Consider the following 25,731-nt stretch of genomic DNA (forward strand, 5'->3'; position numbering starts at 1 on the left):
GTCACAAAAAGTCATGTTTGTTCACTCTCTCCATTCTTTTTTCTTTACTCCTCAACCTTAGGAAGTTTTAATTTGGCCATTACATTGTCTCTGAATCTTCTCTGCCAATGGTCACCAATGCCTACAAATCATCAGGACCAACTCCTGCTTTTTGTACTCCATCCAACTTGGCTTCCCTAAAGCCTGGACCACTCCTGCCTCTTCTTGCCTTTTTGGTTCACTGTGCCTCCTCCCTTGATGCTTCCACTTCTTAAGCTATTAAACACGGATATTTCACATGGTCCCCTCCTTAGTAATTGCTATATTTTCCTTTTCTGGACACCTTCATCCACTGCTATAAACCCCAAATTTAAATTTGATGCAGAGGACTCCCAGATCTACGTTACTAACCTTAGCTTCTCTTGACCTGAGTTCAGAGTTTCCAACAGTTATCAGGACATCTTCACATCGAACCAAAAACTCAATCTACTAACAACCAATACTAATTCTATTTCTTCAGTGTTGCTGATTTCTCTTTCCTCCCTCATCCCTATTGCCATTGTACTCACTTGAGGACCAGTTACTTTTTGTTTGGACTATTGTGACAGCCTTTAAACCAATCCTATCTCTCTGTCCCCACTATAGCCACAGGCTTTATCTTCCTAGAACACTATTGTGATCATGACCCACTCCTGCTCAAGCACTGCTAATGTTTCCTGATTTGCTACAAAAATAAAGCCCGCATTCTTTAGCATGATATTTGTGGTCACTCACTTCATTTTTATCTCCCATTAAAATCTTCCCTTCCCCCACCCCCACTTCTACCCTCAGACGAGAATACTAGTTGTCATTCCCCAAATTTTGTAGTCTCTGGGCCTTCATTGCTTCTATTGGTCCTTCTGCAAGAATATTCCACCCTAATTTATTGTTTATATCCAGATACAGGTTCAACTACGATGCCGTTAAGTCATTCCCTAATTGCCCGAGTTGGGTTTTATTTTCCTCTGTTCTGTGCTTATAGGACATTTTTACCATGAAAGCATAATTGTGACTTGAATTTCACTGTCTATATGTCTACTTTCTTCAGCAGATTCTCATCATTAAATTCCTCCACAGCACACATACTTTGTGCAAAATAGTAATTTGATAACTGTATTTGAGTTTGAAATGTTTCTCATGGAAAGATTTTTATATCCCTGAGCAGTACCACCAAATGACCTTAATCAACAGTAACAGCTGCCTGTTAGCGTGCGTGTAGAAATGCTAAATGCTGAATTCAAACTTTTTTTGGTTACGGCACATCAAAATTTCCTTAACTTACAAAGTTCTTTACTTTTTTCAGGAGCATGTTAGCATTGCTGTTAATATTAGTAATTGCTCAACAAATACTTGTGGGATGAATGTCAAATGAATATATTGGTATAGATGTTCATTTTTTTTAGTTTTTAGAAAGTGAAAAATTATATTGCCTAAGAGAGGCTTAAAAGGAAACTTTCAGCTCAAGTTCTAGAGGAGGCAGCTCCTTTTACACCTGACTAATAAAGTGCTGCAAGGCTGGCTTCCAAGACCTGTTTTCCTTATCCCACAGGGCAGCTACTCTCCAGAGAATGGCTTCATTTCCTCACAGCTGTCATCTTTTAACCTTATTTTTGAAATCAGATCTATGGAAAAAAAAACACCTGCTTTTCGAGCAGGTGCATGGGGACATGCTTTAGTGGGAACCAGCAGGAGTGGCTTCCCAATGCCATCATTTCACGTAGATTAGCCAAGACTACAGAGTGGTGCCCTCACCTTTCAGGTACCATTTAATCCAGAGTGTGCATTTCAGAGCCAGTCCATTGTAGCAGTCACTGTGACATCTCATATCTGCTTAATTACCAGGTTGAAAATGCACCGTACTTTGAGTTTCTGGTTAAGTCCAAGTCGTTTTTCTTCCAGCCACACACTGCTTGACAGCAAGGAAACATTTCATTAGCAATAAGAATGACTTTCATTTTTTCCTTTCATTTTCAGCTTTTTGAAGAATTCTTTAAATGAAAATGCTAGCAAAACTTGATTTTCATTTCAACTCATTGTCACTTTGCTTTATTCTCTAAGCAACCAATGAATGGGAACATAGAGCAAGCAATAAAAATGGCATTTTTCTTCTTCTTCTTTTTGAAAGAACACTCTCATTTTTGCTCAAGGAAGCTTCTTCTCCAATAAGCCAAAGTATTGATCTGTTGAGTAGATCTGAAATTAAAGTTACCCATGACAAGAGGATTTTACTTGTCTTACTACTAAGAGATTTCTTTTTCTATTGAGAGTTGATATATGTGTGTGTCTGTTTCATATGTGGGTATAAGTGTGTGTATATATGTATATATTTACACACTAAAACATATTCACACTATTTCATACTAAGACAGATTTCAAATAAACTAAGTTAAAATAAGACAAAAATATTTATCTGATCCACCCTATTTTTAATTCTTCTCACAGCCCTTATTTATTATTCACTGAAGATCTTTACAAATCAGAGATGAAGAAGTACAAAATAGGAGTTAAGAACAATCTTAGAAGTTAGACAGATCTAGGTTAAAATTCTGATTGCATTATTTCCTAACTCTAAGGTCTTGGACATTTTGCTGCTATCTCCGAATCAGTTGCTTGATCTATAAGAGAGGAATAATTTTACTTATTGCATGGCATTTTTATGAGAATTATGTGGTAACATATTTAAAGCATTAACATCAAGCCTAAAACACAGGGGTAGCCAGAAGTGATAATGATTATATTTAATCAAAGCACTGTCATGTGAAATTGGAAAAATTAATGAATAATATGCATCCAGTATAGATGGAGTCACCATCCTCGTCCCAACTACCCTCTTACTGAGTGGGCTCCTCAATTCCTGAGACTGACTGACCAATAACAGAGTAGCTGCTCTACTCTGAGCATTAGGGTCATAGACAGTCAAGTTGTCCAAGAGCTTAAAGATCATTTAGCTCAAACACCTGTCTACTCTCTTCTATTTAAACATAAAATAAACTTTTCTCAATTGAAGATTTGTCATTCAATCAATAGAGTTAGGTTTTAAAAATAAAAGTAAGAGATCATGAAGAAACCTAAGAATTTGTCCTGATTTCTTCTTTTCCAGCACCTCTATCTTCCATCCAACAGCTAGTACTATTAGCTATCCCTCCAAAATGCATTGATAACCTTTCTCATCAATTCTACTGCTACCATTCTAGACAAGGCTACAACTGTCTCTCATCTGTGCTTCTGCAACAGGCCCCTAACTAATATTTCTTTTTCCAGTTTTGTCTCCCTATAGTCCATCTAACTACACAGCAGTAGAGTGATATTTTTAGAAAATAATTCAGAACATGGCAACTTTTCTTTTTTTATTGAAGGTTAGGTGATGTATAATATAATATAAATTACAGGTATACAATATAGTGATTCACAATTTTAAAGGATGCTCCATTTAGAGCTATTATAAAATATTTGCTATATTCCCCCTGCTGTATAATATATCCTTGTAGCTTATTTTATACATAACAGTTTGTACCTCTTAATCTCCTACCCCTATGTTGCCCTGCCCCACTGCCCCTCCCCACTGGTAACCACTAGTTTGTTCTCTATATCTGTGAGTCTGCTTCTTTTTTGTTATATTCACTAGTTTGTTGTATTTTTTAGATTTCACACATTTATCTCTCTCTGTCCGACTTATTACACTTAGCATAATACCCTCCAAATCCAACCATGTTGCTGCAAATGGCAAAATTTCATTCTTTTTTATGGCTGAGTAGTATTCCATTGTATATACATATATACCACATCTTCTTTATCCATTCATCTGTTGATAGACATTTAGGCTGCTTTCATATACTGGCAATTGTAAATAATGCTGCTATGAACATCGGGGTCCATATATCTTTTTGAATTAGTGAGGTTTTTTTCCAGATATATACCCAGGTGTAGAATTGCTGGGTCATATGGCAGTTCTATTTTTAGTTTTCTGAGAAGCCTCCATTTTGTTTTCTATGGTGGCTGCACCAATTTACATTCCTGCCAACAGTGTACAAGTGTTCCCTTTTCTCCACATCCTCGCCCACATTTATTATTTGTGTTCTTGCTGATGATAGCCATTCTGACAGGTGTGAGTTGATGTCTCAGTGTGGTTTTGACTTGCATTTCCCTGACGATTAGCGATGTTGAGCATCTTTTCATGTGCCTATTGGCCATCTTCATTTCTTGGAAAAATGTCTACTCAGGTCTTCTGCCCATTTCTTAAACTGTTTTTTTTTTGATGTTGAGTTGTATGAACTGCTTATATGTGTTGGATGTTAGCCCCTTATTGGTCATATCATTTGCAAATATTTTCTCCCATTCAGTACATTGTCTTTTTGTTTGTTGATGGTTTCCTTTGATGTGCAAAGTCTTTTAAGTTTAATTACATGGCATTTGCTTATTTTTGTTTTTATTTCTTTGCTTTAGGAGATGGTTCCAAAAAATATTGCTACAATTTATGTCAAAGAGTGTTCTGCCTATGTTTTCCTCAAGAAGTTTTGTGATATCCAATCTTACATTTAGGTCTTTAATTCATTTTGAGTTTATTTCTGTGTATGGTGTTAGAGAATGTTCTAATGTCATTCTTTTACACGTAGCTGTCCAGTTTTCCCAGCACCACTTATTAAAGAGACTGTCTTTTCTCCATTGTATATTCTTGCCTCCTTTGTTGTAGATTAATTGACCTTAAGTGCATGGGTTTATTTATGGGCTGTCTATTCTGTTCCCTTCATCTATTTTTCTGTTTTTGTGACAGTACCATACTGTTTTGATGACCATAGCTTTGTAGTATAGTCTGAAGTCAGGGAGCCTGATTCCTCCAGCTCTGTTCCTCTCCTCAAGATGTTTTGGTTATTTGGGGTTCTTTGTGTTTCCATACAAATTTTAAAATTATTTGTTCTGATTCTGTGAAAAATGTCCTTGGTATATTCATAAGGATTGCATTGAATCTGTAGATTGTCTTTGGTAATGTAAACATTTTAACAAAATTTATTCTTCCATTCCAAGAATACAGTATATCTTTCCATCTGTTTGTGTCGTCTTCAATTTCTTTCATCATTGTCTTATAGTTTTCCAGGTATAGGTCTTTTACCTCCTTAGGTCGGTTTATTCCTAGGTATTTTATTCTTTTTGATGTGACAGTACATGGGATTTTTTCCTTAATTTCTCTTTCTGATAGTTTGTTGCTAGTATATAGAAACACAATAGATTTCTGTATATTAATTTTGTATCCTGCAACTTTACCAAATTCATTGATGAACTCTAGTGGTTTTCTGGTGGTATCTTTAGCGTTTTCTATGCACAGTGTCAAGACTATGGCAAACTCTTAACTGCAAGCTTCTAATAACTTTCTGTGGTACTTAGAGTAAAATCCATACCCTGACCATAGCTTACCAGGTCCTATGAGATTAAACATCTGCCCCCCTCATTCTTATTTGTCCCATCGTATGCTTCATTCACCTAATCTAAACATTCAACTTTTGGGGACTTCCCTGGTGGTCCAGTAATTAAGACTCCGCCTTCCAGTGCAGGGGATGCAGGTTCAATCCTTGGTCAGGGAACTAAGATCCCACATGCCGCAGGGCAACTAAGCCTGGGCACAGTAACTACTGAGCCCACGCACTCTGGAGCCCATGCACCACAACTACAGAGTCCATGCATTCTGGAGCCTGTGTGCCACAACTAGAGAGCACACATGCTGCAACTATTGAGCCCGCATGCTCTGGAGCCTGTGCACCACAACTAGAGAGAAGCCCATGCGCTGCAGTGAAAGATCCCGTGTGCCACAACTAAGACCCTACACTGCCAAAAATAAATAAATATTAAAAAAAGAGAAAAACAGCTCACCTTTTTAACTTCTCAACTCTGCTCCTTACATAGGCCTAGCTTATTTCTGACTGATCTTTCTTGACTATCAATTTAAAGTTCTCTTACAATTTCAGTCTCTATCATATTACTCTATTTTATATTCTTTATCTTGTTTATATCTTTTTATTTATCTTTCTTTCTTGCAGAATGTAAGCTCTTGTTCCCCAACTGTGACCTCAGCACTTGCAGCAGTACCTGGAACAGACAGTGCTTAAATATTTGTTCAATTAATGAATATGTAAATGCTTTACATTTTAATTAATAATACTTTCCTAAATCCCTCAAAGATAAACATTATATTTCATCCATCTATGGATCTCTAGCTGCTGTGGTCCCTGCTCTCATGAAACATATTCTGTGGAGGAGATAGAATGTAAATGAGTAAACAAATGAGGTAACTTTCAGATGGTGAGAAGTACTAGGGAGAACTTAGTTTCCTAGGGCTGCTTTTACAAAGTACCAAAAACTGGGTGGCTAAGAACAGCAGAAATGTATTGCCTCACAGTCCTGGTAGCCAGAAGCCCATACTGAAGGTGGCTTGTGGCAGCATAATTCCAATCTTAACCTGGTATTTTCCCTGTGTTAACATAGGGAAACATAGTTAACTTTCCTTATATACTTGTACTCTCTTCTCAATTAATTTGTAAACATTTCAAGGCGAAAGACCAGGTTGATGGTCTCACATTCCATGTATGTGATGTTCAGACTTAATATATATATAGCTAGAAATAAATGGGCCCATTTTATTAGAGAGCAGTCAGCAATAGTAGGAATGAACTTGTTATTCTTATTAGAGTGAATAGATCTTTTAAAATCCCATGCATTCCTACTGTTAACTGACCCCAGAGGAAGCTGGAAATAAATTGTTTATTAAGGGAAATAATATTTTATGGCCCAGAACTTTGCTTTAAACATATCTTAGCATATAAATTTAGATATTAGGAATAGTCACAGTGGTATACACAGAAAAGACTTGTCAAATGGAGCTATAATACAGATATCAAAAAATAAAAACTTCTCAAAAGGACATTCTGTACCTTCAACCTTTCTTTCACCTCTCAGTTAACTAACCTGATAATGGGGTTCTGCTATGTCAGTAATTAGAGCTATATTGGAGTAATAAGCCTGCCGTCTGTTTCCCTACCATTTCACTGCATTTAATATGCTATTGCTGATGTTTGGCTTATAACTCTTTGGAATGACCTTTACCAAAGATGCGGGACTGAGAAGATGGCACAGTGAGGACTTTTAAGTTTAGAAGCTCACCCTAAGTGTCTGAGAATAGAATTCCAGTTTTACTTTAGGCTCTCCTGTGACAGTCTTCAGAAGACAGCACATTAGCCGCAGAGTTATGCTGTGCTATGGAGTGATTTCCTGCACATCCTAATCAAGGTACTTAAACTCTGAACTCAAACAGCATTGTCAGTTGATAGTTCTACCAGTTGTACATAAGTCTGGAAACTTAGATAATTTTTTTTCTGTATGCATGCATTTACAGTTAGAAAATGTCTTTCATGCATTCTATATATTTGATTATGTTTTCCAGACTTTATGGACCCTCTGTTTTCTCTTGGGATTTTTCTGGACTCTCCAGAAAGTTGTAGAGATATAGGATCTTCTTAAGGAAAATTGACATTTTTGGTACAATTTTACTTCTAAAAGAGTTTATTGAAGAGTTTGTTGCATCCTCAATGTCTACTGTCTTTCTCGAGGAATTTTGGCAATATACATCAAAAGCTTTAGTGTTTTGCATCCTATGAATTAATAATTCTATCTTTAGAAATTTATCATAAAGACATAATCATGAATGTGAATAAAGACTTAACTGTGTAAATGTTCATCAAAGCTCTGCTTGTAAGAGGGGAAGCATAAGTTGTATTTTGCTGCAAGGCACAGAAAATCATATTAATAGTGTGGAAATAGTCTACTCCTAGTTTGATTTTGCAATCCGATTGAGAAACTAGGCTCTTTCTATCCTTCTTCTCTGCCATCCTCATTGGGCAGCATTTTTTTAGTCCTCTTTCTGTTGGCCATAAAATTATGGCCACAGATCCAAGCAGCAACCTGGAGAAAATGAAGTAAATGATAAGTAAAGCTCTCCATTCATCATGGGGAGGGGTGATATTTCCCAGAAGTCTCCCCGTCTCAGTAGATTTGCGCCTACCTGTCATTGGCCAGAAGTGGGTCATATGGCAAATTCTAGATGCAAGGAGGCTGGGGAAGTAGGTACCTGGAAAAAGAGATAGAATTTCCATGATTTATATGGAACACTCTTCAATCATTTCCTAGGGGATAAATACACTGCAACCCCAAGAAAAATCGGGGTTAAATTGACAGGAAAAGGAGAAAATATGGCCATTGGGTAGGTACTAACATTCTTGCCACTCATGTGTGAAATAATTAGGTATGAATGCAATGAAACTTTCAAAGTTATGTTATAAATTTACTTCATACCATGGAAAGTAATTGTTAACTTATAAATATTACAGTTCTCTGTACTTTGGAAGATTAAAAAAAATTCCTGGACTCAAAATATGGAAGGAAGACAGTAAGGCTTTGCACTAAAGTATTCCAAAATTCATCTCTGGGTATAAGGAATTGTTAGGAATCAGAGCGAGCTTAGAGTTTTGGTAGGTAATATTTGACCAGGTAATCAAGTAATACTGGACTTCCATCCCATATTTCAGCCATTCTTCTACACAAATCCTCCAAGGAACAAATTTGTTATCTGGCAGTATATCTAACATCCCAACAAGCTGGTGCCCCAGGATAAAGATATAAATAATCTCTTCTAAATCTAATGCTCTCTCAGCCCCCATTTCCCTCTACTCCCAAGTCCAGCCTTCATCTTGGGACCTCTCTTTTCTCTTGTGGCAGAGAAAAGAGAGGGGAACAGACAGGGTCTCATGAAAGGCCTGGATTCAATTGCAACTACTGCCTCCTATTTGGAGGTGTGAAGAGGGGAAAAAATTTCATCCAGTGTTTAACTTTTTAAAATATAATGACTCTGACCACTGGAAAATATACCCTAGCAGCATTCCAATCTATAGCCTATAATGTTAAATCTCTATTTCAGAAAGTGAAAGAGGAGGAAGAGAGGAGAGAAAAAATGTTTCCCTCTCTTGGTCCACAGGATAATTTACATTTCATATGAATCTTCTAAATTTTCTACAATGAACATATTTTAATTCTATAATAATAAAATATTATAATAGCATGATATTTTTGACATAAGTTGCATATTTAATGAGGTGTTATTTCCTGACAGACTGTTTTCCACTCTTTTAGTTTCATAGGTCATAACTTTTGCTGCAGTAATCAATACTGGGGAAGTGATTTTTTATAACTAAAAGGAATGGGATCAGGAAAAGGAATATAAACAAAAAATTAAATGAGATAGAAAAATAATATCTTAGATTTGAAATGAAGCTTAGAAGTCATCTACTTATTCTAATTTTTCACTCTCAAAAAGCAATCACCTCTTGACATAGTCACTTAAGTTCTGCTTGAATGCTTTCAGTAACACAGCATTCACTATTATTTATATTAGTGTAAGTTATATTACCACTGTTTATTTATTACCAGCCATTTCTTGTGTTGTACCAAAAACGTTTGCTTTAAGATCCCACCTCCTCTTCATCTCATGGTCTAAACTTGCAAACTTCCTGATATGTGTCTGGTGAGATGGATGCAGATGGATCATGTTCTTTCTAAAAGTTTTACATTATTTATTTTTACTCAAAAGATCATAATTTCTATCTATGATCCTAATAGTATTTAAACCCCCATATTTTCAATGTTAGGTGTAATTCTAATATTCCCTACTCATTCATTAATTGATAATTCTCTTGATTTTCTTATCTGAAGAACTTTTCTTTTTATGTGTCTTGCAAGTTCTGTCTCCCTTTTTATGATACCTTTCCTAATTCTCTATCTGACTCTGTGCCACTTTTTTATTCTCCTTCTTGATGACTTTATTCTATTGGTTGCTATATTACTGTGTGGCTATATCACAATACAAGACAAAAGTATTTAAGTTTCTCTTTCTATAGAATTCTGAATTATTCAGATAGGCTGTATGTTACAGAGGTAGTTCTACTATGTTTCATCTGCTCTTAAAGCACAGGTGGAAGTCTCCATGTCTTATACAAATTTGTGTCATCCAGTGCTTAACAGAGAACCTAATTGTAAGGTCTCTACATAGGGTATGCAAGGAAGCATACTATATCCTTCATCTATACTATAAATATTAGCTATATGTGTATATACAATATTGATAAAATCAGATATATATATGTATATATGATAATGAAAAATTTATAGTGAATCTAGTACACTGAAACTGTTTGTCTTTTGAACCTTTAAGAAGCCTGACTGTAAGCAATACTAAGACCATTGGCTTTCTCATCAGCTGACTCTTGAACTAGTTAATAGTTCTTCCAGAAGCGAGCTTCTTGCTTCTGCTGATAATTTCTTGGGAGTACTGAAAAAAGCATTTTTAAAAAGCTAGTATTACAGAAAAGACTGTTAAGTGAAAGAGTGATTACAAAACTATGGAAACAATAAGAAATTTTGAGTTACAGCCATTCACCCGAGTGCAGGATTGATCTTCTTGCCACACTTATGCTCTGTCCATCTTGTGCAATTACTGTTTTTTCACATAAATAGGATCCTTTTTGGAGTATGCCAAAAAGGATGCTAATCTATGCTTTTACCGATAATGGTGTATTTGCTCTTAAAAGACAAATACAAAATTACTTATCTTCATTTCTCGTGCATCATCACACAAATATAAACAGTCTGTCTGGTTTTAATTAGTGATTCAGATAAGAAACAAATCGATCTTAAAGAATCTTTTAGATTTTCTGCTACTGAATTTCCATTTATGATGCAGACTCCAGAAGTCACCCATGACTTCTCTTGATGAATTTTATCACGGTTTTAGAGGAATGTAGAATTTATCTGCTGTAATTAAAGATTTTACACTCAGTCTTTTTCCTCCAAGAAAATATTTAAAATTCCAAATATCCACAAAATGTAAATTTTTGTTAGTTCTCCTTCCTTTGAAAGAAATCAGTGAGGAAAAAGATACGTAAAGGAACATTACCTAGCAAATGAGAAATACATAATTTAGAAAGTGCACTAATGGTATTGCTTTTGTAATTGACATAAAGGCAAAGTGTATAGGAAAGCTTATTGTTTTTGATGTCACTCACACCTGATTCAAACTCCAGGTCGGTCCATCACTTTCTAGGTATGTAATCTCATGATATTTATTTAGCATCTGCTTCATTCTTCTTATCTCTAAAATGGGGATGATAATATCTATCTTTTAGCATTGTAATGAAAATTAAATGGAAACATGTATATGAAACACTTAGCTTAATGTCTGACATATATATTATTATTATTATTATTAATGTCAAATGTAGTTTCTCTTCAATTCAACATTCTATTGGAAGTTCTAGCCAGAGCAATTGGAGAAGTAAAAAAAAAAACCATAAAAGACATCCAAATTAGAAAAAAAGATGTAAAATGATTTCTGTTCACAGATGACATAATCTTATATGTAGAAACCCTAAATATTCCACAAAAAAGTTAGAGATAATAAATTCAGAAATTTGTAGGATATAAAATCAGCATGCAAAAATCAGTTGTATTTCTATACATTAACAATGAGCAATCCAAAAAGGATATTAAGAAACAATTTCATAAAAATAGCATCAAAAAGAATAAAGTACTTAAGAATAAATTTAACCAGAGTGGAAAAGACTTGTACACTGCAAACTATAAACCATTCCTGCAATATATTAAAGAAGACATAAAAATAAACTTAAAAAGTCCCACATTCATGGATTGGAAGACTTAATATTTTTAAGATGGCAATACTATCCAAAGCCAGGTGAAGATTCAAAGCAATTCCTAACAAAATGTCAACAATGTTTTTTGCATAAATAGAAAAATCTATCTTTAAGTTCATTTGTAATTTCAAGTGACCCCACATAGCCAAAACAATCTTGAAAAAGATAAAGTTGGAGAACTCATACTTCTTGAATTCAGAACTTGCTACAAAGCTACCATAACAAACAGCATGATTCTAGCATGGGAAACAGATACATAGATAAATGAAATCAAATAGAGAGTCAAGAAATAAACTATTGCATATATGGTAAATTGATTTTTGACAAGGGTGTCAAGACCATTAACAGAGAAAGGACAGTCTTTTCAACAAAGGGTGCTGGGAAAACTAGATATCCATATGTAAAAGACTGAAATTATACCCTTACCTTACACCATATACAAAAATTAACTCAAAATGGACTAAAATCTCAATGTAAGAACTAAAACTGTGACAACTTTATTAAAAAAAAAAAACCTAGAGGAAAATATTCATGACATTTGTTTTGCCAATGATTTGAATATTGTCATAAAGTACAAGCAACAAAAGAAAAGTAGATAAACTGGACTTCATTAAAATTTAAAACTTTTGTCCATTAAATGACATTATCTAGGGAGTGAAAAAGCCACCCTCAGAATGAGAGGAAATATCTGCAAAGCATTTATTTGATAAGGGATTGATGTCCAGAATAAAGAACTCCTATAAGTCAGCAACTACTAAAAAATAAACAATTTAATTTAAAAAATACATAAGGACTTGAAAAGACATTTCTCCAAGGAGCATATGCAAATGACCAGTGAGCACATGGAAATATCTCAACATTATTAGCCATTGGGTAAATTAAAATTAAAATCACAATGAGATACTACTTCACACTCATTAGCATGGCTATTATAAAAAACAGGAAAATAAATATCAGTGAAGATGCTGGAGAAATTGGAAATCTTGTGCATTCTTGAAGGGATATAAAATGGTTCATCCACTGTGCAAAACAGTTTGGTGGGTCCTCATAAAGCTAAAATAGAAGAATTACTATATGATACAGCAATTCCACTTCTCATTATATACTTAAAAGCTTTATTCAAACAGATACTTGAATGCCTATGTTCATAGCAGCATTATTCACAATAGCCAAAACGTTGAAAACAACCCAAATATCCACAACAGGTAAATGGATAAACAAAATGTGGCATATACATATAATGGAATGAAATGGTTGAAAGGGATAAAATTCTGATACATGCTACAACTTGGATGAGCCTTGAGAACATTTTGCTAAGTGAAAGAAAGCCAGACACACAAAAAAATTGTATAATTCCACATATATAGGGTACCTAGGATAGGCAAATTCTTAGAGACAGAAAGTAAAACAGATGTTATTAGGGGCTGTGGGGTGGGGAGAATGGAGAGTTATTGTTTAATGGGTACAGAGATCCTGTTTCGGATTATGAAAAAGTTATAGAGTTAGATGGTGGTGATAGTTGCACAACATTGTGAATGTACTTAATGCCACTGAAATGTACACTTTAAATTGGTTAAGATGGTAAATTTTATTTTATGAATATTTTAGCACAATAAAATATTTTCAAGGAACAGGATACAAAAAGATATCCCATATATACACTAATCAATAGAAAGCTGGAGTAGATATATTCTGTCAGAAAAGTTTATATTGAGTCAAGTAAAATTACCAAGAGTAAAGAAGGAAATTACAGTTAACCCTTAAACAACATGGGTGTTAGGGGCACCAACCCTAGCACAGTCAAAAATCCACATATAACTTTACAGTCGGCCCTCCATAGTTTCAGTTCTGCACCCAGAATCAACCAAATGTGGATTATGGAGTATGTATTTATTGAAAAGATTGCATATAAGTTGACCCACACAGTTCAAATCCCTGTTGTTCAAGGGTCAACTGTACATACAATCAAAAGGTCAAGTCAGGGCTTCCCTGGTGGCGCAGTGGTTGAGAGTCCGCCTGCTGATTCAGGGGACACGGGTTCATGCCCCGGTTCGGGGGGATCCCGCATGCCGCGGAGCGGCTGGGCCCGTGAGCCATGGCCACTGAGCCTGCACGTCCGGAGCCTGTGCTCTGCAGTGGGAGGGGCCGCAGCGGTGAGAGGCCCGCGTACAGCACAAAAAAAAAAAAAGTCAAGTCAGCAAAAAGACACAAAAATCTTAAATGTGTTTGCATATAGCACATACCAATAGAACTTCAAACTAGAAGAAACAAAAACTGATAGAACTAAAAGGAGATATAAACAAACCAACAATAATAGTTTGGAGATTCAAAACCCCTTTCTCAGTAACCAATAGAAAGTCAATAGGATATAGAAAAAGAACCAGATAACACCAGTAACCAACACACATGGCATTTTGAAAACACCCCAAACTAACAGAAGAATAAACATTATTTTCAAATCCTATGGATCATTTGCTGAAATAGAGAAAAAAAAAAGACAAACTATATCTTAAAACAAAACTACTATATCATATATTCATAAATTTATGGATCCTCAAAGTACTCGAGATATATCCCAGAATGATAATGGCTCATTGGATTTCTTAAAGATCAAATCAAATCTTTATAAAACCCAAGAATGAAGAAATGCCACTGTCATATTTTCCCAAATTTATTAATACTATTCACATGCTATATTACTTTCCTTGAGTGGCCAAATATCTAACCATTTAGAACACATATTCTCAAACTTTAACATGCCTCAGAATCACCTGGAAGGCTTATTACAACCCTATTTGCTGTACCCTACTTCCAGAGTTTCTAATTCCGTAGGTCTGGGGTGAGGCCCAAGAATTTGCAATGCTGACCAAATTCCCAAGTGAGGCTGAGGCTGATGATCCAAGAACCACACTTGGAGAACCTCTGCTTTGGAGGATTGGAGCCAAGTTGTTCCAGATTTATATAGCCGTTTCACTATAATCTATGAAAACATTCTTTGACTTTCTTACGATCAGGTGGCAAAAATTACACATTACAAAAACGAATTAAGACCAAAATAGCCATAATATTTTCAAATAGATGTTATTTTGAAATAAAATATTATATTAGAAGTACTATACTGAGAAAATATGTAGTTTTTTTTAACTCAAATTAAAATCTGATAAAACTCTTATATAGATCAATTTTGTAATACTTATCACTATTATATTTAAATGATTAACTAATTGCATACCTAATATCTCTTTTCTCCACTTGATTTCTCTCACTTGCCCATAAGGGCAAGGACTATCCTCTCCTCTATAGTTTACTGTTGTATCTCTATTGCCTAGTGCAATGTGTAATACGTAACAGGTATTTTAAAAATAATTGTTGAATAAATGAATAAATAAACTTTAAAAAACTACTATATCTTAAATCAAACATTAACCAAGTTTAACATAATTGAAATTATGCAAATTATGTTCTCTGACCATATGGAATTCAACAAGAACTTAATAACAGAAAGATAACAAGAAAATTTCCAAATACTTGAAAATTAAACAACATATCTAAATGATACATGGATTAAAAAGGAAGTCACAGGAAAATTAGAAAATATTTGGAACTGAATGAGTATGAAAGTCCAAATAAATGAAAGTTTGTGGGATGTATCTCAGGCAGTGCTTAGAGGTAAATTTATACCCTTAAATGCTTATATTAGAAAAGAAGCAAGATCTCAACTGAATAATCTATTTTTTCACCTTAAAAGCTGAAAAATGTAAAATAACCCAGAGTAAGTAGAAGAAAGGAAATAATAAAAACCAAATCTATTCAATAAAATTGAAAAGAGAAAATCAGTGACCCAAGGATGATTCGTTGAAAATATCAATAGAGAAAATCAGTGAAACCCAAAGATGATTCTTTGAAAACATCAATAATAATAATAAATTAATGCTAACTTCTGCCAAGACATACAAGTATTTCTTCAGTCCAAGACATAGTATACCTTCTGATATACTTACATTATCCTTGAATTGTTTCATTAGTGATTCGTAGCAAGTATTTCTCTTAAATAGACAAGTATTTCTCTTAAATACAAGTATTTCTTTTAAATACAAACACAAAAAATCTTCAATAATATACCAGCAAATCTAATCTAATTACATACAGAAAAAAGAGTACAACATAACTGAATGATGTTTAATCCAGGAACAGAAAGTTCGCTCAATATTTGAAAGTCAGTCAATGTAACCCACCATATTAACGCAATGAAGAAAAAAATCACATAATCATATCAGTTGATGCAGAAAAAGAATTTGACAAAGTTCAACATCACAAAAACTAATCAAACTGGGAATATAAGGCACTTCCTCAACTTGATAAACAACATCTACAAAAACCTACCACAAATATCACTTAATAGTAAGAAACTAAATGTGTTCACTCTCACCTTGTGAATAAAGCCAACTGTCTACCCTCACCACCACTAGTCAACCTTATAAGTCATAGTCAGTACAATAAGGTAGAGAAAAGAAATAAAAAGCATATATATCAGAAATAAAGAAATATAACTGTCCCTATTCACAGATTACATGATTGTCTAGGTGAAAATGTTCATGGAATCTATCAAAAACTTTCTAGAACCAATAAATGTTTTGGAAAGCAGCAGGGCGTAAGGTCAACACACAAATATCAATCTTATTTCTATGTACGAGCAATGAATAACTGGAAAATGAAATTTTGAAAAATAGTATAACTTACTTTAGCACCAAAACTTGAAATTTGTAGGTATAAATCTACCAAAACATGTGCAGGCTCACTATGCATAATGCTACGAATCACTAATGAAACAATTCAAGGATGATATAAGTATATCAGAAGGTATACTATGTCTTGGACTGAAATACTCAAAATAGTTAAGATGATCTTATAATTTTCTTTGTCAATAATACCTCAGCAAAGCTGAAAAAAAATAGTTAAGATGTCAATTTTCTCCAAACTAATCTACTTATTGAAGAAAAATCCCAACCGGAATTTTTGTAGATAGATACTAGACAAGTTGATTCAAAAATTTATAGGGAAAGGTAAAAAAATAGAATAACCAAAGTAATTTTGAAAAAGAAAAATAAAGTCGAATGACTCACATTACCCAATTTAAACACATATAAAAATCTAAATAATCAAGACAGCATGGTCCTAGTGAATGAGCAGATACAGATATCAACAGAACAGATAGATGTTTCATTGAACATAGAATCCATAAATAGTTCCTCATAAATATGACCAACTGATATTTTATTGTGGGAAAATACACATGAAGTTAATCACATTTATGCTTTTAAATGTACAATTCAGAAGAATTCAGTTCATTTGGCCAATTGATTTTTGACAAAGTTGCAAAGGCGATTTCATACAGAATAGATTGTCATTTTGACAAATGGTGTTGGGATAATTTGACATGCAAAAAAACAATCTTGACTCAAACCTCATCCCTTATACAAAAAATAATTCAAAATGAGCCATAGAACTAAATTCAAAACATAAAACTATAATAAAACTTTAAAATAGGAGAAAATCTTTATTACTGGGATTTAGGTTAAAAGTTCCCAGACACGATTTTAAAAGAACAGTCCATCAAAGAAAAAAAAAAGATTGCCAAATTAAACTTCATCGTAATTAACATTTTTTTCAGTGGATACACTGCTGTGAATACACAATGAAATACTGCTAAGAGAATAAAAAGACAAGCTGCAGACTGGGAAAAATATTTGCAAATCTGATATCCAACAAAACATGTGTATCCAGAATACATAAAGAATATGTAAAGAACTCTCATATCTCAACAGAAAGGAAAAAAACAACCCAACTAACAAATGGGCAAAAGGCTTGAAAAAACACTTTACCCAAGAGAATATATAAATGGAAAATAAGAACATTAAAAGTATCACATGCTAACCAGAAACAAAGATGAAAAAGGAATTCTGGGAACTTTAGTTCAGCATGACCAAGTTGGCACATAACAAAAAACATGACAATTGTTAAGTAGTATTCTATGATATGGATATACCACAATTTGTTCTTCCATTTGACAATTGACAGATATTAGGGACCTTTTCACTTTTAGACTTTGATGAATAAAATGGCCTCAGAATTTTTTGTTCAAGTGTTTTGATTGAGCTGTGTTTTAATTGCTCTTGGGCAAATATCTAGGCATGGGATCCCTGGATTCTATAAATGTATATTTAACTTCACAAGAAACTGCCAAACTGTTTGTAAAGTAGCTGTACCATTTTGCATTTCTAGCAACATTTATTCAACATTCTTGCCAACCCTTTGCATTATCAGTCTTTTTGATTACAGTCATTCTAGTGAGTGTCTAGTGGTATTTCATTGCAGCTTAGTTCATACTTCCTTAATAGTTAATAGTGTTGGTAATCTTTTTATGTACTTATCTGCCATCTGAACTTCTTTTCTGAGGGTCTTTTCAAATATTTTGGCCATTTGTTTTGGATTGCTATCTCGTATTATTCAGTTGTAAGACTTCTTTACATTTTAAGGGCATCTTTTGAAAATAAACTTCTTACTTTATAATAGGTTTAGATTTACAGAAAACTTGCAAAGAGAGTACAGAGAGTTCCCATATAGCCCCCACCTAGACTCTGCCATTATTAACATCTTACTTTTAGTATGGTACATTTGTCACAATTAATGAACTGACGTATTAACTAAAATCTATACTTTATTCATATTTCCTTAGTTTTTCTTAATGTCCTTTTTCTGTTCCATGTCCAGTTGAGGATTCCACATTACACTTAGTCATTCTGTGTCTCTTTTGTTCCACTTGGTGGTTACAGTTTCTCAGACTTTCCTTGTTTTTGATAACCTTGATAGTTTCGAGGAGTACTGGTTAGGTATTTTGCAGAATGTCCCTCAATTGAGATTTGTCTGATTTTTATATCATGATCACACACGGGTTATGGATTCATCTGAAAATGCCTTTATTCCCCCTTTCTGAAGGATATTTCCCTGGACATAAAATGTGCCACTGGCAGTTCTTTCTTTTTCATAACTTTAAAAATGTTGTGTCACTTCCTCCTGGTCTCCATTTAAATCAGTGTTCCCCTATAGATACTGTGGGCTTTTTTCAGGCTGGTTGTTATCTTTGTCTTTAGCTCTCTAAAATTTACTGATGATGTATCTTGGTTTATCCTATTTGAAATTAGTTTGGTTTCTTGAATCTGTAGGTTTATGTCTTTTGCTAAATATGGGAAGTTTTCAGCTGTTATTTCTTTGAATAATTTTTCAGTTCAACTCTCTCTCTTCTCCTTCTGGCACTCTAATGATATAAACATTAACGTTTTTGTTATTGTTCCAAAGGTCCCTGAGACTCTGTTCATTTTTAGAAAATTTATTTTCTCTCTGTTGTTCAGACTGGGTAAATTCTATTGTTGTAGGCTCAAGTTCACTGATTCCATTCTCTGTCATCCCCATTCCATTATTTATCAAGTTTTAAAATTTTGGTATTTATATTTTTTAGCTCTACAGTTTATAGTGATTATTTTTTATAGTTTCTATTACTTTGCTAAGATTTTCTAATTTTTAATGTATTTCAAAAGAATATGTAATTGTTTATTAAAGCATTTTAATGATGGCTGCTTTGAAATCTTATCAGATAATTCCAACAATTAAATCATCTCCTGATTCTTGGTATGTGATTTTTATCTACTGTCTCCTGGATATTTTGGATATTATGTTGAGAGACTATGGATTCTATCTTTTTATCATCTCTTATTAGTAGGCAGTCTTCATGTTGAAGTATAGCACTAGGGCCAGTTGGATATGTATAGTCAACTCCTCGCCCTTTGATATCAGAAGAGGGGAGGGGGAAACAGAATGCCAGCTAGCCCTGCTTCCCACACCTCCTTCTACTTCGTTGATGAATAATTGGATAGTATCTTAGTTACCCCCTTGGCCCTAAATGGGTGGGGGAGTAAAGCCTGATGGTGCCGAGTCCCACCTCACACTGCTTTGCGAAGCTGGTTGCTGCTGGGTGGGAATAGAAGTTCAGTTGCTGCTGAAACCCACTGACAGCACCTTGCTAGGGAAGTTGGAGCACAGCTTTCTGTAGGCCAGCAAGGATGTAACATCAGCTTCCTGCTTGGCTCATCACAGCATAGGACAGGGGAATCAGAGTGCTGCCTGCTTCTGTCAGACTGAGGAGTGCGTGAAAGATTAATTTCCACTTGACCTTTCTGAAATGATAGTGGGTGGGGGTGAACTTTTTCCATTGGTATTTGATTGGAGTAGGGTGGAAATTGCCAATAAGTTTATTCTTGTTGGGTCACCCTATTGTGGGCCCTTAAACTAGAGGTAAGGGTTTACTTGAAGCCTTTTTAACCGTGCCTATTGGCATTCAGAGTTGGAGGCTTCTGCAGCACGCTGTCCAGAGATATATGGAAGGCAATGAGGAAACAGAAGAACTCACCACTGTTGTTCCTCAAGTCCCCAGAAGCCTAGGCTGTTCACCTCCTTTTTTCCACCTTTCAAACTTTCTTTGCTTGTTGTGTTATCCTGTCTGGGATTTCTCAGTTTTTCCAGTTGATTTTTGATACAGCGATCCAAACAATTCAATGGAACAATTCAATAAAAATTCAACCATTTGCAACTAATGGGTTTGAATATGATTTTGTATTACTGAATATATGTATGAAAAAAAGTAAGCCTCATCTCCAATGTCTCACTATATACAAAAAAAGAAGTTTGAGAAAGATTTTTGACCTAAAACTAAAAGCTAACATTGTATAACTTCTAGAAAAAAGACATGAGAATGAGAATATCTTTGTGACCTGGGGTTAGGTAAACATCTCTTAGGCAGACACAGAAAGCAACCATAAAAGAAAAAAAATGTTATGGTATACTTAATCAAAATGTAAACTTCTACTCATAAAAATAGAGCTTTAAGAAAATGAACAAGCAAATATTTATATAACATATATATGACAAGTTATATGCAGAATATACTAAGAATTCTTATAAGTCAAGAATAGACAAAATCCAGTTTTAAAAACATATAAAGGACTTGATAAAGATGATACATGAATGCCCGATAAGCACATGCAAGCTTGTATTAGTTTTCAGGACATTAGATATTAAAACCATAATAGCATGTCACTTCAAGTCCCTAGAATGGCTAAAATTAAAAAGGTTGTCAGGGGCTCCCCTGGTGGCGCAGTGGTTGAGAGTCCGCCTGCCGTTGCAGGGGATACGGGTTTGTGCCCCGGTCCGGGAAGATCCCACATGCCGCCGAGCGGCTAGGCCCATGAGCCATGGCCGCTGAGCCTGCGCGTCCGGAGCCTGTGTTCCGCAACGGGAGAGGCCACAACAGTGAGAGGCCCGTGTACCACAAAAAAACCCCAAAAAACCCCAAAAACAAACAAACAAAAACAAACAAAAAAAGGCTATCAGTACCAATCTTTGGGGAGATTGGATAACAACAGAAACTCTTATATGTTATTAGTGGGAGAGTAAAATGATAAAAAACAGAAAATTGGAAAACAGTTTGGAAGTTTCTTATAAAGTTAAATATACTACTACTCTATGATCCAAAAATTTCAGTCCTAGGCATTTACCCAAGAGAAATAAAAACCTGTCCACACAGATACTTGTACAAGAATGCTCCAGCAGCTTTATTCACAGTAGCAGTAAAACTGGAAACCATGTAAATATTTATCAACAATAAAATAATCAAATTCTTGTTTAATCATGCAATGGACTACTTCTTAACAACAATAAAAAAATTACACACAATGTGCAAGAACCTCATAAACATTATACCAAAGGAAATAAGCCAGATCTAAAGACTGCATGCTGTGTGATTCCATTTATATGAAACCCTAGAACACGCAAAACAAATCAGAAAAACAGTCGCTTTTAATGGGGAGGAATTACACAGGAAGAGCATGAGACAATAGTCTGAAGTAAGGAAAATGTTTTATATTTTAACATGAGTATGAGTTACCCAGGTGTATGCCTTCTTCAAAACTAATAGATTTGTACACTTAAGACAGAGTCATATCGCTGTATGTAAATTTCACTTCCAAAGAAAAAAGAACTGTAATTAAATTTTGAAATAGAGAATTTTTCCCAGCTTACCCTTCCCACTCCCCGTAGGAGGGAGATGCAAGAGGGAGGAGATATGGGGATATATGTATATGTATAGCTGATTCACTTTGTTATAAAGCAGAAACTAACACACCATTGTAAAGCAATTATACTCCAATAAAGATGTTAAATATAAAATGGAGAATTTTTAAGTATTAGGACAATGGGTTGAAAGTTCCTGTTTAAAGTCGTTGAGGTAAGTTTAGGGCGAAAGAAGAACATGCTACAAATTTTTCAATGAGAAAAATGTCTATTAATCTCATTCCATCAAAAAGTAATCTAGAAAGAAAAATGTGAATATATTAAAAAGGATATATGCTGAGAGACAAGCATTTACCTCTCAGATTTGTGTGAAGATAGGCCTTCTAGTCTGAATTGGATCACCTCATCTGACAGTTCTGTTGCCAATAATGATGGAAGTGCTGTCAAAGTATGGAAGAGGAAAACAGATCATACATGGAAGGTGGGTTGGTCCAACAAAAGACTGAAGAGCCCTGGCCTCAGGAGCTATTTCCTCCAGAGCCCTTTTCAAATATGCTTCATGTGTTAATTTTCATTTGGAGATGGAAGAGCAATGTACTGCTAACAATCTGTGTATGTCAAAATCTTCTCTTTATTATGCTGAGTAACAGTGAAAAAGGACTTTTACTTAGACCTACAGGTTGTTGATTAGATGAAAACATTTCCTAGATCTAAAAGCTGTTGAATATTTTGTGGGAAAAATAAACAATTTATTAGAATCTCCAGTTTCTCAAACAGTGTATTTACTTAGCTTCAATGCTATCTCATGCTTTGGGACTGGCTAGACAATCTCAGAAAGGACATTTTAGCTCTGGATTCTTAAGCATTTTTTTAAGTGTTTCCAGTCCTCATAAATATTTGTTGTGATAATCAGAATTTCATCTTCTCCCCTAGATACAATTCAGCAGATTATTTTTATACTTTGAAGCATCAATGCAAAAATTCACTGTCAGAGTGTCACTTAAGACTAAACAGCACAGTACAAAGGCCATGGAGTAATATTTTAACAACTGATCTATTTCTTGACATTACTTCTAGCTGTGCTGCTAATATACATTGCCCTCAAGTCCAAATCAAAAACTGAATCATGAGTAAATATTTGAAATAACCACCAAAATGTGGTACATGGGTCACAATTTTACCCTCTAAATGTGCCACGAGTAAATTTTACTCTCTGAATGTGCTACTAGTAAGTTGAAGACAAGTGTGGGCTGTCCTTGGAAGTTCTCTTTGTTATGTTTTGCATTTTTTTGTTCTGACGTAGAACTAGATCTCATTAACGGTAACAATAGTGCATTAGGTGATATTGAAATTTAACTTTCTATCACATTCCCATTAAAGTGTCATTTCTAGTCAATTCTTTGTTCTTATGAAACATTCAGTTATAAGGATGAGCTTAACTTGAACCATTATAACACTGCTAACATTATAATGCTGCTAATAATTGTAATGGAAACTGCTATAACCTTTTATAATTGTTACATTATAGTTAACATGCTGAACCACAGATGATAAGTAATAAAAATTAGGTGGTAGATGTAGCCATTATTATTATTAATTTTGCTTTGGGGAGAATCCATTTTGTAATATACAAAGTTTATCTGAGCAGGAACTTGCAGGCAGTGTACTGTGCTATGACCTTAAAATGCTATCATCTCAAGGACCTTCAGAAATTTTGTAAGTTCTACAGGATTCTAAACTATGTTTTATTTTTTAATATAGGAAGGTAAACTTCTTATGATAAAGCATTTTTTATTAGAAGGATACAAAGTAGCGCAGGAGATTTCACGTCAATATTTCAGTCTGGCCCACAGCCTGAAACTTGGCTTCAGAAAGTGCTGGAGGCAGTGAGAGGAAGACGTGAAAACCAGGCTCCACTAAGTCCTAAAACTGACATTCCCTTCACCTGCCAGGAGCTTCAGTTTCTCCCTCGGCCGACTTTGGTTTTCAGCATGAATAAAGGCAGAGTTTTTCTTGTCGGTAATAGAAGAACATTTGCTCCACTTCTTATTTATATACTTTGTTTTGGATGCCAGAAAGTGAGTTAAGTAGTATATCATAGGTTTCGGATGTGAAAGCAGCTGCTGAAGGAAATTACCAGCATGAGGCTTCTCTCCTGTGCAGCAAATCCATATTCTTATCAATCTTATATCACACGTGATATAATAGTCAACTTATGGTAATTCTTCAAATGATTGCAAGCAGCTGGAGTTTTTCAAGTTCTAATGTGCTTAAATATACAATAACTATGGCAGTGATCAAGCTAAATATGGTAGAAATAAAATAACATAAGAAACTATACTTACAATCATTTCAAAGCTCTAACTAGAATTAGAATGATGGAAGAGAAACTCTAAACTTACTCTTGCAGCTTTCTCTAACTTTGTAGAACAAAAAACTCTGAACTCTCACCTAAAGGGTAAACCCACCTGATGTGAGATGCTTTTAATTAGATTGAGCCAGACCCCAGAGTAGGTCAGGAAGGAAAAAAGTTCCTCAGAGCTTTTCTTCTACCACTATTCTCCTGAATAGGCCTAGGAAATAGTCCAAACTTTCTCCCTGGGACAAAAACATAAAGACATAACTTGTTTTTGAAAATAGTGCATGGTCTTTACATGATTTTCAACTCAATTCAACCCTCTTTGAGTACTATTCTATGCTAGGTACATATGTTAGGCCCCAAACCTGGGCCCTAAATATGAAAAAGACACAATTCCTGAGCCTAAAGAATTTAGTCCATTATGGGAGACGAACCCTTTAGTACTAACTATAAAGCAAAGTAATGGTGATGTTTGAAAAAAGCAAAAATGCATGTCTATGGATCCCAAATGACTTCATCAGCCATCATTCATTTAAAGGCTTTTTCCTTTGTCATATTGTTTTTATGTTAATGGGAGGATTTATGAAGCTGTGCTAGAGAAAAAAAAAGTGTTAAAGGCATACCTATACAGAGCTAGCAATATCTCCTTTGTCAATAACAAATCTAGGTAATTTTAGTTCCTGCTCAATTATGCAAAAGGAAATTGATAGAAAACAGTATAAAACATAGATGTGAATAATACTGAGTAACTCAAGGAGACGGAAATGGAGCGGATTATTCAGACTTCAAACAGGACTGCTAACAAAGATGGCTTTTGTTTCTTGCCACTTCCTTTAGAGCTAGAGAGAACAAGATGATTTTATGTATTGGAAGTATAAATTGCTTGTACATAGAGTTCCCCTTTTCACCCTCAGATTGGATGAAAGGAAAACTTCCTTAACTGATGGAGAGGCAGTAATAGGTTCAGTCTGATGGATATTATTTGAATTTCCTGTTTTCTTCATAGCCTCTTGCCTAGTTTCTAGGGAGAGAGAAAGACACACTTAGAAAGTTAAAAAGCTATTTTACTAAATCAGTAATGTTTTAGAACCCCTTTATCTCAATGTAACACAGAAGGGTTAGAGAAGTTTACCTCCCTCCTGTGTCACAGAACCCCCCTGAAACTTTGGTACCTTGTGTTCTTCAGTTTTTCATTGATAGTACCAGGCAAAGAGCGATATCCAAAGGGGCCATGAAAAGTTCTACTGGGGCAGACATTTGTCCGTACCCGAGAAACTCTCCCTGGAGATACCGAGAAATAAAGGGTTTTGATTGTGAGGAGGGGGAAACCTTTTCAAAGGGCCTGAATATCACGCATCAGAAAGTGTGAGCAAGTCCCAATTAAGTCTGAGTTATTACTACATGTGTGACTCTTTACCTGCCCAGATGTTAACGAGGCTTGGGGCATTTTGGTTAGAAAAATAATTGGAAACAATATTAATTTTATAG

General features: G+C 34.8%; 1 pseudogene; it reads left to right on the forward strand.

Moving 5' to 3' along the window:
• Nucleotides 1–25,731, forward strand: part of LOC137203776 (protein tyrosine phosphatase type IVA 3 pseudogene) — a 60,260-nt pseudogene that overhangs the window by 20,365 nt on the left and 14,164 nt on the right.

The sequence above is a fragment of the Pseudorca crassidens genome, chromosome 1 (assembly GCF_039906515.1).
Source record: "Pseudorca crassidens isolate mPseCra1 chromosome 1, mPseCra1.hap1, whole genome shotgun sequence".
In the NCBI taxonomy this organism is placed as follows: domain Eukaryota; kingdom Metazoa; phylum Chordata; class Mammalia; order Artiodactyla; family Delphinidae; genus Pseudorca; species Pseudorca crassidens.